This window comes from Phoca vitulina, unplaced genomic scaffold, assembly GCF_004348235.1.
Source record: "Phoca vitulina isolate PV1807 unplaced genomic scaffold, GSC_HSeal_1.0 scaffold801, whole genome shotgun sequence".
NCBI classification, from domain to species: domain Eukaryota; kingdom Metazoa; phylum Chordata; class Mammalia; order Carnivora; family Phocidae; genus Phoca; species Phoca vitulina.
In genome coordinates, this window is record NW_022590488.1 from 1 (window position 1) to 13,327 (window position 13,327).

The 13,327-nt window shown below is 38.4% G+C and overlaps 1 pseudogene; it reads left to right on the forward strand.

The window, feature by feature from the left end:
• Positions 1-7,926: 7,926 nt before the first annotated feature.
• LOC116629417 lies at positions 7,927-8,877 on the forward strand (annotated as a pseudogene).
• Positions 8,878-13,327: the final 4,450 nt, after the last annotated feature.

Consider the following 13,327-nt stretch of genomic DNA (forward strand, 5'->3'; position numbering starts at 1 on the left):
TGTAGTCTAAAAAATTGACAGAACACAGAGTTAGTGATGATTCTCCACTGATGGAAGATAGAACTACCAAGCAAGACTGAACATTGAAGTAAGTATCTAACAGGAGAGGCCTCTTCACACCTGGAGAGATGCAGCCCCAGTGAGAAATATCTCCAGGGTTTTGTTATATAAGGCTAGAAACAGATGCATTTCAACCCAATAGACATGTACTGATTTTCCACTATGAAGTACTCTCAGCTAGGGATTCAGAGGAAAATGAAATAGTCTCTGCACAAGAAGTTTTAGGAGTTCTATAACTAGGCTGACACATAGTAGAATGACTCTTGCCAGACTTTCTTTATCAAATTACTGATCAAACTAGATCAAGACCCTGCTGAGGCTCAGGTATGCTATCATCATGGATTCCAAAATTTCCAAGCTACCGCTAATATGAGCAGAGGTGGAAGTTTCTAAGCTGGGAAAGTGTTGATTTGGTTGAATCCTTGTTCATGTCCCAGACTGCCTTGGAGCCTTGGGACCTGAGGCCCATAGATCCCCCGGGTTCAGGGCCCTCTGTTCTAACCTGTCTTTAATCCCCAGAGATGACAAGGGAGTACATTTGTACTCCACTCTTCCAGGTTCTGTGTTAGTTCTTCCTTACTGTGAGCATGATCTCATGTCTGTCCCTTATGTCCCTGTGCTTGTCCTTACTAACCCTGGAACTGCTTCTTTTGTTCTTTGGTCTGTTTTTCACCTGCTGTGTTTCTGCACTCTCTGATCATCACCTTGTTTTTGCAAAGCAGTTCTGGGACAAGGATCTGCAAGGTATAAGCCCATGGTGAGCAATGCAGAACTATTAGGGAGTAATGGAGTAGAGTCGATGAGAAAAGGAGCTGGTGAAGAGGAAAGAGGCAAGTGGGGAAAGAGGAGGCTCCAGGAAAGAGGAAAGGACAAGATTAGAATTCTACATATAGATTATAGAGCTGACACTCATGCTAAGAGAATGGTGTGGAAGAGAGGTGTTTATTAGGAGCTTAATTCTGAGCCCCTCCCACTTATTTCCCTAAAACGTTTCTAGGCTTTCCTAAAGATCAAAATTTATAATGCTATGGATGTAAAAATAAACAAACAAACAAATAAATAAGCGAGCATGAGTGGTCATGATGGATTTAGAACTAACCACTTCAGACTGGGGCCAGGCACCTGGAGATTAAAATTTCATATGCCATCTCAGAGATATTTAGGTTATCTTATATGTGTGAGCAGTGGTTTGTATTTGTGAATGCACTTATGAGTGAGTGTCCTGTTGTTCTTTTGGGATGATAGGGGCAAACACTAAGATATCCACCCACCCTACACACAATAGAGAGACACAAATACAAAATGCAGTTGAACAGTTGTTTTCTGGAATGGGTCTTAAAATGGTCCTTCTGTGATCCATGGACCAACCATGGATATTCCTTTCCATAAAATGGGGCCGAAGAAAGATATTCACATAGACTCACTTAGCATAAAAAAGAGAAATAAAGTCAAGGTATGAATTATAATACTTCATGATCAAGATATTACTGAGGGACCTGTCCTGTATTTAGTGTTGGAAGAGATGGAGCATGTAGAGATATAGGATGTGTCATTTCAATATTCCTAGCCTTAGGAGGGAGGAGAAAAATGCTCAACAATCAGAAACCAGTAAATAAGGTAGGAGTGGAATGCTTGCTAAATGCAAAATCCTATTCAGGAATCTGTAATCAAAGGGACTGTGATCAAAGAGTACCAATACTAGTAGATTAAAGAGAATGCATAGTTAGTGATACCTGAGAAGTTTCAAGAAAGGAAATGTAAAGCCACAGACCTTTTATTGTATATAGGACTTTGAAGTTAGGTGAGGAAAGTGCTACTAATTTCCCACATCTAGCTGTGTCCTTCCTTCCAGACCATCTTTTGGTAGCATGCAAGGTCAGTGGATTCCTTAGGTTTGTTTGATGGGAGTCTTCATCCAGTTTGGAAGTATTTAAATATGGGAAGCAAGTTTTCATGCTTTTCCAGATGTTTAATTGTCCAATGTTTAGGTGGAGGAGCCTATCTTGTGTTATTATGGTAGGCTGTGAGGATATAAGACTGAGGTAGAGGTGGGTGAATGATATGGTTTTCACAACACTATTTGGAAGTTCATTAGTGTGAAGTCCACTGGGCCCTCTGCCACTCATTTACTCAATAAGAACTTACTGAAGACTCTGCGGCAGATACTGTTCCAGGGATAGAACAGTGAAATAAGCAGACACGATATCTATCCTCTTAAAGTTTACCATTTCTTAAGTGAGAAAGTTAAGTAAAATAAAATGAAAATAGTGTGGTAAGTGCTCTGATTGGATAATGTGGAGTGCCAGGAGTGTACCTGGGAATATTACTTAATTTGGATATTGTTCAGGAAAGCTTGCTCTGTACTGTAGATGAGAGAAAGTTAGCTAGAGAAAGAAAGAAAATGGACCAAGCTGATGAAACTTCCAAGACCAAATGTAGGTGGAAGAGAAATCAGACAAGAGTATTCCCCAAAGCTGAAGTTTAAATCGGGAGTGACACATTAAGTAGACTAAAGTTATCTCACCTTTGACATGGGAGAAGGCTTTGTGGCCTCTTCCACTTTAATATTCTCATCTGGGGTCTGGTGTTAGTTAATATAATACTTGTTTATGATTGGACAAGGAAAGCTATTGAAAGTCTTTAAAGTGACATTGGGGTACTACATGGGTATCAGTAACACCATGGTGTTAGGTAGAGAACCATGAGTTCTTTGCAAATTCTTTTATGAGAGTATGCAGCAAGAGATCTACAGATGTGGATACTACTCACACAACCAGGTAATGTGTTTTCAAGTTAATGCCCATTTTCTTACCTTAGTAGCCAGTAAACAAATGGCTATATTTTGAATAATCTTTAAAATTATTCTCTAACGTCAGGAGACGGGGTGCCTAGGTGGCTCAGTGGGTTAAAGCATCTGCCTTCGGCTCAGGTCATAATATTTGGGTCCTGGGATCCAGCCCTGCATCGGGCTCCCTGCTCAGTGGGGAGCCTGCTTCTCCCTCTGCCGGCTGCTCCCCCTGCTTTGTGCTCTCTCTCTGATAAATAAATAAATAAATAAATAAATAAATAAATAAATAAATAAATTCTTCAAAAAAAAAAAAAACCGGAGACAAATTAGAAGCCACGAAAACAAAATAAAACACGACAAACTTGACTTCAAGTTCATAGAGATGGAAGAGTTCACTGATGTTTCAGCACCTTGACTACTCCTCTTTCCAACTTGACTACTCCTCTTTCTACCACCCCTCTATTGACTGGCAAGTCCTACCAATTCTGTCTTCTCATCTTTCTGAAGTCAATTAACCTCTTCTGTTACATTAATTCAGGCTGTCATTCTCTACCTCACCACAGTGATTATCGTACTCGGTTAGGTTCCTTATTTAAAGAATGAGTTCCTATTCCATCTGGGCACATATTAGGACTTACAAATAGTGTTTGAATAAATGAATATATTTAGGTTTCACAAAATAGTTTTACTAGCTTTTAAAATAAACTTAGAACATTTTCAAGCTTCCTATATGCTCAGAAATCGATTGTATCCTACATGAATTACCTGCTCTTTAAATACAAGAAGACATATTTGATTAAATTGTCTAGTTTGGGCACCATTTGGAGGGAGATAGGTCTCTGACAGCCTTTTTATTTTATATAAATTGGTTTATTTAGGTTTTATGATTATTCATCATGTTTGTTAATGTATATTTTCCTGAGTGTCATTAATTTTACTTTAATTTTCAGAGAATGAGAATTGATTTCAAAATACCATTATTGTTAAAAAGTATATCTTCTTTGTCATTAGATATTGTTTTTGTCTTCTTATCTGAATTTTAATCATTATGTTTATGTAGTTCACTTGTGACTTTAGAGACTTAATTCTACTGATTACATTTTTTACTTTTTTTCTTTTTAAAGTAATTGATTTCCACTTGTGGATATTTAATATACTTATATTAATTATTTCTTATTCAATTGATAATGTGTTCAAGACTAATATTTTGCATCTTAAAGCAGCTTCTACTACTTTTTGAAGTTTTGCCACTTAGTGAGTCCTTGGTGCCATTTTCTAGTCTGTATCTACCTTTTTGTCTTTCTGCCTTATTTGATATTTGCTGGTTATTTATTCACCTAAATATTTTCTTTTTTTTTTAAGATTTTATTTATTTGACAGAGAGAGAAACAGCAAGAGAGGAGGGAACACAAGCAGGGGGAGTGGGAGAGGAGAAGCAGGCTTCCTGCTCAACAGGGAACCCGATGCAGGGCTCGATCCCAGGACTCTGGGATCATGACCTGAGCTGAAGGCAGATGCTTAGGACTGAGCCACCCAGGTGCCCCTCACCTAAATATGTTCCTTAAAGACCTCATTCTCATACGCATTTCAGGTGCATACACTTTTAATATAAGCTAGAGGTTTTATTGTGATACGATTTACATATATCTTTTTGATTCATGAGGAATTTTATTTTACTTAGTGTGAATTATGGATCCATCTACATTTTCTTTTTTTTTTTTTTTAAATTTTATTGATTTATTTGACAGAGAGAGACACAGCGAGAGAGGGAACACAAGCAGGGGGAGTGGGAGAGGGAGAAGCAGGCCTCCTGCAGAGCAGGGAGCCCAATGCAGGGCTCGATCCCAGGACCCTGGGATCATGACCTGAGCCAAAGGCAAACACTTAATGACTGAGCCACCCCCAGGTGCCCCTACATTTTCTTCTCTAATAAATAACAAATAATTTCCAAGCTATTTGTGGAATTATCCAGTATCTTCTTGCTGATCTTGAGTCCTCCAATTGCATATACTATTATAAAAATTACAGCCAATTTTGGGGCTATAATTTCTGCTCTTTGGGCATATTTATTCCTGAGCCAGCAATATACTATGTAATTTATTCATGTGTTTAATTTTTTTATGTGTTTATGCATTTTACACATGTATTCAAGTTAATCATGCCATTTTATTTTTAACTCATAAATAGCATAATCCTTCTTTCTATTATCATTTAAAACATTTTCTTTACATATTTTTTTACTTTTAAAAAATATTCTGAAATTATGTTACCCTTTAATTATATTACCAGCTAACCTTCTCTGAATCATTCCAATTTCAGTATGTGTGCTGCAGAAGCCAGCACTATTTTGGCATCTTTTGATTCATATACACATAGCTTTACCTCATTCTTTTTGAAAGCTGTATACTCTTCCACTTGTATGACCATACTGTAAACGTTAAAATCATTTCCATGTTAAAAATTAAAGTGGTGCCAGAATTTCAGTTTTAATTTTTCATGTTATAATTTCACTCAAACTTCATATTGTAAGTGTTGCTGCTGTGAATATCTTTTTTTAAGAGATTTTATTTATTTATTTGAGAGAGAGAGAGAGTGAGAGAGTGAGAGAGAGAGAGAACACGAGTGGGGTGAGGGGCAGAGGGAGAAGCAGACTCCCCGCTGAGCAGGGAGCCTGATGCAGGGCTTGATCTCAGGACTCTGGGATCATGACCTGAGCTGAAGGCAGACACCTAACTGAATGAGCCACCCAGGTGCCCCTGCTGTGAATATCTTTATGCCTTTTTTTTAGTATAACTGTATCTGTGGAAGCATTCCTATATTTGGAACTTCTGGGGCAATGGATATGTGAATTTTATATTTTGATATACATTGGCAAATTAGTATCTAGGAATGTTATATAGCAAACCCTTCTAAAATAGTTACAACAATTTGTTTCTTCAGACCCTTCACAGGATGGATATTATCAATGATACCATTGATATTTTTAAGTCTTTCTTAATTAATAAATAATATACCTTGTCATTCATGTTTATATTGAGTTTAATTATTTATGAGACTGAGAATATCCTACATATTTATCACACATTAGAGTTTCTTCTTATATGACTTCATTATTCATATCTGTTGTCACTTTTTCCACTTTGCTTTAGTGATCTGTAAGAATACTTTAAATAAATGTTAATGGAATTATTATATATTTTTCATTTGGATTAATCTTTAATCGTGGTGCTTTTGTCGTGGAATTTATTGCTTCCTGTTTTATTATTATTTCTCTGTAATAGTTTGTCCTTCCAATTTCTATTTTGTCCTTTCTTCCTTCTTTTAGAAGTCATCTGGGTGTATATGTGGTAGGGGATATAGGATGTGAACAACGTGGCTTATACATAATTTTGTGGCAGTGAATAGGGAACCAAAATCCTGGATCCTGAAACCTAGCTGAGGCTTCTCTATACATTGGCCTCTGCTGTAACTATATCTATTTTTAATGAAATGGACTCCACCTAGATTTGAGCCCTGAGGATATTTACTGCTGCTGACTGCCAGCCTTGTCATTTCTTCCTATCTGGAATTATAGTCTTTCCATTTTTCTTTTCTTTCTAGTTGGGATAGACTTTATATCACATCTGCTTTTAATTGCTCAAGGAAAACTGGTGCGTTTGAGTTAGAATGCAGAGGTCTTGGTGAGAGATGATAGCATGTGGGATAGAGCAGTTAATGCAGGGATAGCAATAAGTGGATGTAAGACAGAGATACTTAGGGAATGAGCACCTGAATGTTTGGAAGATGAGTAAGATGATTGTGTGTGAAAGAATAGGATTGAGATAATTTCAAGGTTTCTAGATTGAGAAACTGTGTTATACTATCATTTGCTGAGTTGGAAAACATTATAGAAGAAACAGATTTGGAGCAATGGAAAGAGAAATAGGGTAGTTTGGAACATGCTGAATTGGATGCACCAAAAGGATTTCTAAGAGGGCAGGCATTGGGTAACTAGTTCCAACCTGAGGAGAGAGGAATATCTTCAAAATTACAAACTTCAGAATCTTCAACATAGGAGTCACAAAGTCATGGCATTTGGGCATATCACCCAGGTGGAGTTTGTTGACCTAGAAAGCAGCAGACATAGATAGAGCACTACAGAATACCAACATTCAAGAATAGGTTGAAAGAAAAATGAGAGACTACTGAAGTTGAAGAAAAAGATTTGTGTATCATGTCACAAATAGAAGAATTTTGGAAGAAGGGCCCAACTGTTTTTGATGAAGTCTCACAAGAATGAGTCATTATATAGATTAGACAGGGTCAAGAATGCTGTGGTATAACTTTACCCAGAGACTGGGCTCCTCCTGCTGAGATGTCCTCTGTGAGGATAGGAGGGTTCTATTCTTTCCTTGAGACCAATCTGACATAGTAAGTTATTAGAGAATGTCTTTTCTTGGAAATTTTCAAACCTGGGAATATCTGAAGGCAGAGTAAACCACCTAAACCTTAGCCTTTAGGGAAAAATATTTGTCTCCTCTTTATGTTGGTGAACTTTGCTACAATACCAATGAGAACCAGGGCAGATGTTCCATTGTGGAGAAAGAGCAAAAAAGAAAAGAGACTGTGTGGTCTACTTTGGTGTTAGACATTGAGCCTGCCTTTGTTCAACCCCCTGAGACCCCATAGTTGTTGTTCCAATTCACTATGGCTGGGACTTTACATTGAACTTTGTTCCAAATCCCTAACTAGTCATTGTCTCTCCACCTAATAGTATTTTGGGCACCTATTTTCCTAGAAAACTTCCTGGTTTTTTGATAACTAGGCAGGTCCAAAATTATATGACTGGAGTTACGTGATTTGTGTCTCTGGGGAAAAAATTATTTTGATACCACTTCTATTATGACAAAATTGTAACGAAAAGTTTGGCAGGTATTTATTAGTAAGGAGAAGGGACAAGCGATAGCTTATCACTTTACAGAGCTGAAAGTGAGGGGATAATATTGAAGAAGGCTCAGAGGTGGATGTCTGTAGATCACTATAACAATCAGCCATGAAATTTTTATTTTCAGGCTATGAGACATATCCAATCCAAGACCATGACAGCCACATTGAACTTGAGCAGCTTCAGTCCAGGCCCATTCATCCTACTGGGAATCCCAGGGCTGGAGGAGTTCCATGTCTGGATCGGGATTCTCTTCTTTATTATCTACCTTGTGGCCCTTGCAGGCAACAGTGTCCTTCTCTATCTTATTTCCGTGGAGCACAGCCTTCATGAGCCCATGTTCTTTTTCCTCTCCATGCTGGCTGCTACAGATATCATCCTGTCTAACACATGTGTACCCAAAACATTCAGCACCTTCTGGCTAGGTCCTCAGGAAATCACCTTTCCTGCATGCCTTACTCAGATGTTCTTTCTCTACTACAGCGTTGCTATGGATTCTGCCATTCTCCTGGCTATGGCATTTGATCGCTATGTTGTTATTTGCTTCCCCCTAAGATATACCACTATTCTTACCCGTCAGATTATTACTAAGATTGTAATGGCTATTGTCAGCAGGAGTTTTGTATCATCTTCCCATGTGTATTCTTATTAAAGCGACTGCCTTTTTGCCGAAAACTCATCATACTGCACACATACTGTGAGCACATAGGTGTTGCCCAACTTGCCTGTGCTGACATCTCCATCAACATCTGGTATGGCTTTGCTGTACCTATAATGACTGTTACATCAGACATGATCCTTATTGGCATCTCCTACATTCTCATCCTTCCGTGCCACCTTTAACCTTCCATCTCTAGACGCCCACCAGAAAGCCCTCAACACATGTGGTTCCCATGTTTGCGTCATTCTTATATTCTATACCCCAGCCCTGTTCTCTGTCCTCACCCACCGTTTTGGTCACAATATTCCTCGCTCCTTCCACATACTGGCTGCCAACCTCTATGTAGCCATCCCTCCTGCACTCAATCCAATCATCTATGGGGTGAAGACCAAGCAGATTCAGGAAAAAATTATCCTACCCTTTTTCCCTAAAGGGAACCAGTGACATGAGACTGAGAGCTTGGGAAAGGAAACAGGTAACTATATTGACTTTGGTATGCATTTCATTTTTTCTACAGCTAAAATATCTACAATGGTGATTTAAATACCACTTAGGTATTTAAATAAATTTAAATTTAGGTGATGAAATCCTAAAAGTTTTCCATGTGTTGGAGGAATCAGTAAGACAAGGTAAGGAAGTAGATGTAAAGAAGGGCAACAAAAAAAGTTGAAGAAGATATGTCTGATTGAAAAGATAGACCAGAGGGAAATTTCTATTTCATTTTGGGATAGATTTCCAAGACTTACAGGATAGAATATTGATCGTATATAATGTGGATGAAAAAAAAATAGAATATTATTCTTAATTAACAGGTTAAAAGAGATGACTAAAGGTCTAACAATTTGAGATATCTTTGTTGGATATTTTCCAGATGAAAGTTGGTAACATTAACAGCAAATGATTACCCTCCTTAGGAATCATCCAGGAAGATTAATCATCTAAAAGCATGGTTCTCAAACATTGATGAGTATCAAAATCACCTAGGGAATTTGATAGAAATGCAAAGTCCCGGGTTCTATCCTACTTCAATGGGTCTCTGTGTTCTTTGACTGTTCTCTAGGTGATTCCGATACCTAAGAAATCTTGGATCCTTCCAAATCAGAAAAGTCCTGGTCCTTTGAAATACCCATAGACTTGGTTCTTCTAGTAATTTCCTGGGCTTGGAAGTAACACAGCTCCCTTTTATGCTCCCCATAACTGCCTCTTGCTTAGTATTAGTGATCCACCTTAAAGAACTATAGAAATAATCCCTGAAAGTATAGTCTTAGTGATCCATCTTAAAATTCCATAACTGTAAGTCTCATATCATCAAAATATATTATCAATTACCTCTCCTTATTGTAGTCTTTGAAGGATTTCACTTCTGGCACAAAAAATTCTTGTCATGATTGTTGGTTATTTTAATAAACACAGAGATGACACATTAATAACTCTGTGTGGTATTCTTTAAAGATAGCCACAGTACTATATTCCATCTTCCATGCTTTTCTGCAGTGTGAACTTGTCATTCCCACATTACAGTTGGAGTCTAATTCTACTTATCTTGAATCTGTTGTTAAACAGAGGGGTTCCATGATAAACAGAATTCAGTGAAAGTGACATTCTGAGCCTTCTGAGGTTAGACCACAAAAATCTTTGCAGCTTCCACTTGGGTCTCTTGAAATGATTTATCTTGGTATGCTCCCTCTTGGAACCCAAATACTGAGCTACAAGTATCCCAAGCAAATGGAGAAGCCATGTCTAAATATTTTTGTGGACAACCTAAGTTGAGATCCCAGCCAACCGTCCACAACAACTACCAGTCATGTTGGTAAGGTACCTTGAGACTTCAGGTATCTGTAGGCTCAACTGGCATCTCTCTGTAATGTATGAGAGACTCAAAGAGAGAACTACCCAACCAACTGAAGCTAAGTCATAGAACCACAAGAAGTAATAACTTGCTGTTTTAAGCTAATAAACTTGGGGATGGTTAGTTATGCAGCAATAGATAAATGATGCAGAAATTGGTAACAGAAAGTGAGGTGCTGGTGTAGCAAAAACCTACCACAGGTAGCATTAGCTTTGGCATAGGCAGCAAGCAAAAGCTGAAAAGACCTTGAAGAAGCTGTAAATGGAGGTCAAAGACAGTGAGAAAATTATTATTTGAGGCTGGAGAAAAAGGTATAGGTACCAGATAGTTGTAGGAAGTTTGAAAATACCATAACTTGGAAAGTAGAAAATATACCTAATTAACTAGTGCATTTGGCCAAGGAGATTTTGAAGCGGAGTACTGAACATATCAACATTATTTTTATGCCACAGATGATAAGGTACAGATAGATGTAAGCTACAGTGAAACTATTCAGTGTTCAAGCATAACTTAGAGTAAATACAAAGGAGTCATAGCTGGCTGAAATCAAATAAAAAAGAAATCTCTCCCCTCCCCATCCTCTCCAAATGACAAAAGACCCTCAAAAGAAAAAAAAAATGTCCTCAGGGTGTAATATCATCTCTAGGATGAGACTATAAAATCCTTTGCTAAGAGTAGAGAAATATTTAAGGGTATGCCTAATTAATCTTTTCAATTAGACAAAGAAGTTTCTAGGAATCTTAAGGAAATTTCCCCAGAGAACCATAACTCTCAGGCAAAATCAGATAGGGAGCAAACTAGAGGTATGATTTTTTTCTAATGGAATAAACCCTTAAAGGATTCATAAAGAACCACAATTTTTAAGAGAAATGTACAGAGGTAAGCACCATCAGCTTCAACTAAAAGGGACAGAGTTAATACAAAATGAAAAGGGGACTTTGGGTTTCCAACTTCATTAGGTAGGAAGCAGATGAAGAAAAGTACTCAGATGTAAACACAGGGCACTACTCAATGAGAAGCAAAGATGACACAGAATATAAAGCCAAGTGCCCAGAGGTTAGACAAAAGCCATGAAAAATCATTTCCAGGGAGCAGGATTGGGTCCTTATTAAGAAACTGGTGATATTAATCTCTGGCTGGATTTTAGAAACTCTAATGGACTAGTGACTGTAATATGACTCTCCCAATATTTTACATATGAGTATCAATTGCAGCTCTCCATCTCAGCATCACCAGAGTGTGTTGGCTGTGTAGATTGCAGATTTCTTTCTCATTTCTTTACTTCACAGGTCTTCAGATTGAAAGGAACTGCATTCAGGAATCTGCATACAAAGAACTGAACCGGAGGAGCCCTGATTTAGACGCTGATTCACACTTGGTCCTAATTTAGAGGCTGAGATCCTGGACTTTGAACTAGTCCCATAATGGGAATGAGACCTTGGGATCTTAGGGAAGAGGTGAATGTATTTTGGTTTTTTATTTATTTATTTATTTATTTATTTATTTATTAAATTTTTTTTATTGTTATGTTAATCCCCATACATTACATCATTAGTTTTAGATATAGTGTTCCATGATTCATTGTTTGTGCATAACACCCAGTGCTCCATGCAGAACGTGCCCTCCTCAATACCCATCACCAGGCTAACCCATCCTCCCACCCCCCTCCCCTCTAGAACCCTCAGTTTGTTTCTCAGAGTCCATAGTCTCTCATGGTTCTTCTCCCCCTCCGATTTCCCCCCCTTCATTCTTCCCCTCCTGCTACATTCTTCTTCTTCTTTTTTTCTTTCTTAACATATATTGCATTATTTGTTTCAGAGGTACAGATCTGAGATTCAACAGTCCTGCACAATTCACAGCGCTTACCAGAACACATACCCTCCCCAGTGTCCATCACCCAGTCACCCCATCCCTCCCACCCCACCCCCCACTCCAGCAACCCTCAGTTTGTTTCCTGAGATTAAGAATTCCTCATATCAGTGAGGTCATATGATACATGTCTTTCTCTGTTTGACTTATTTCGCTCAGCATAATACCCTCCAGTTCCATCCACGTCGTTGCAAATGGCAAGATCTTATTCCTTTTGATGGCTGCATAATATTCCATTGTATATATATACCACATCTTCTTTAGCCATTCATCTGTTGATGGACATCTTGGCTCTTTCCACAGTTTGGCTATTGTGGACATTGCTGCTATAAACATCGGGGTGCACGTAGCCTTTTGGGTCCCTACTTTTGTATCTTTGGGGTAAATACCCAGTAGTGCAATTGCTGGATCATATGGTAGCTCTATTTTCAACTTTTTGAGGAACCTCCATACTGTTTTCCAGAGTGGCTGCACCAGCTTGCATTCCCACCAACAGTGTAGGAGGGTTCCCCTTTCTCCGCATCCCCGCCAACATCTGTCATTTCCTGACTTGTTAATTTTAGCCATTCTGACTGGTGTGAGGTGGTATCTCATTGAGGTTTTGATTTGGATTTCCCTGATGCCGAGCGATATTGAACACTTTTTCATGTGTCTGTTGGCCATTTGGATGTCTTCTTTGGAGAAATGTCTGTTCATGTCTTCTGCCCATTTCTTGATTGGATTCTTTGTTCTTTTGGTGTTGAGTTTGATGAGTTCTTTATAGATTTTGGATACTAGCCCTTTATCTGATATGTCATTTGCAAATATCTTCTCCCATTCTGTCAGTTGTCTTTTGGTTTTGTTGACTGTTTCCTTTGCTTTGCAAAAGCTTTTTATCTTGATGAAGTCCCAATAGTTCATTTTTGCCCTTGCTTCCCTTGCCTTTGGCGATGTTTCTAGGAAGAAGTTGCTGCGGCTGAGGTCGAAGAGGTTGCTGCCTGTGTTCTCCTTTAGGATTTTGATGGACTCCTGTCTCACATTGAGGTCTTTCAACCATTTGGAGTCTATTTTTGTGTGTGGTGTAAGGAAATGGTCCAGTTTCATTCTTCTGCATGTGGCTGTCCAATTTTCCCAACACCATTTGTTGAAGAGACTGTCTTTTTTCCATTGGACATTCTTTCCTGCTTTGTCGAAGAT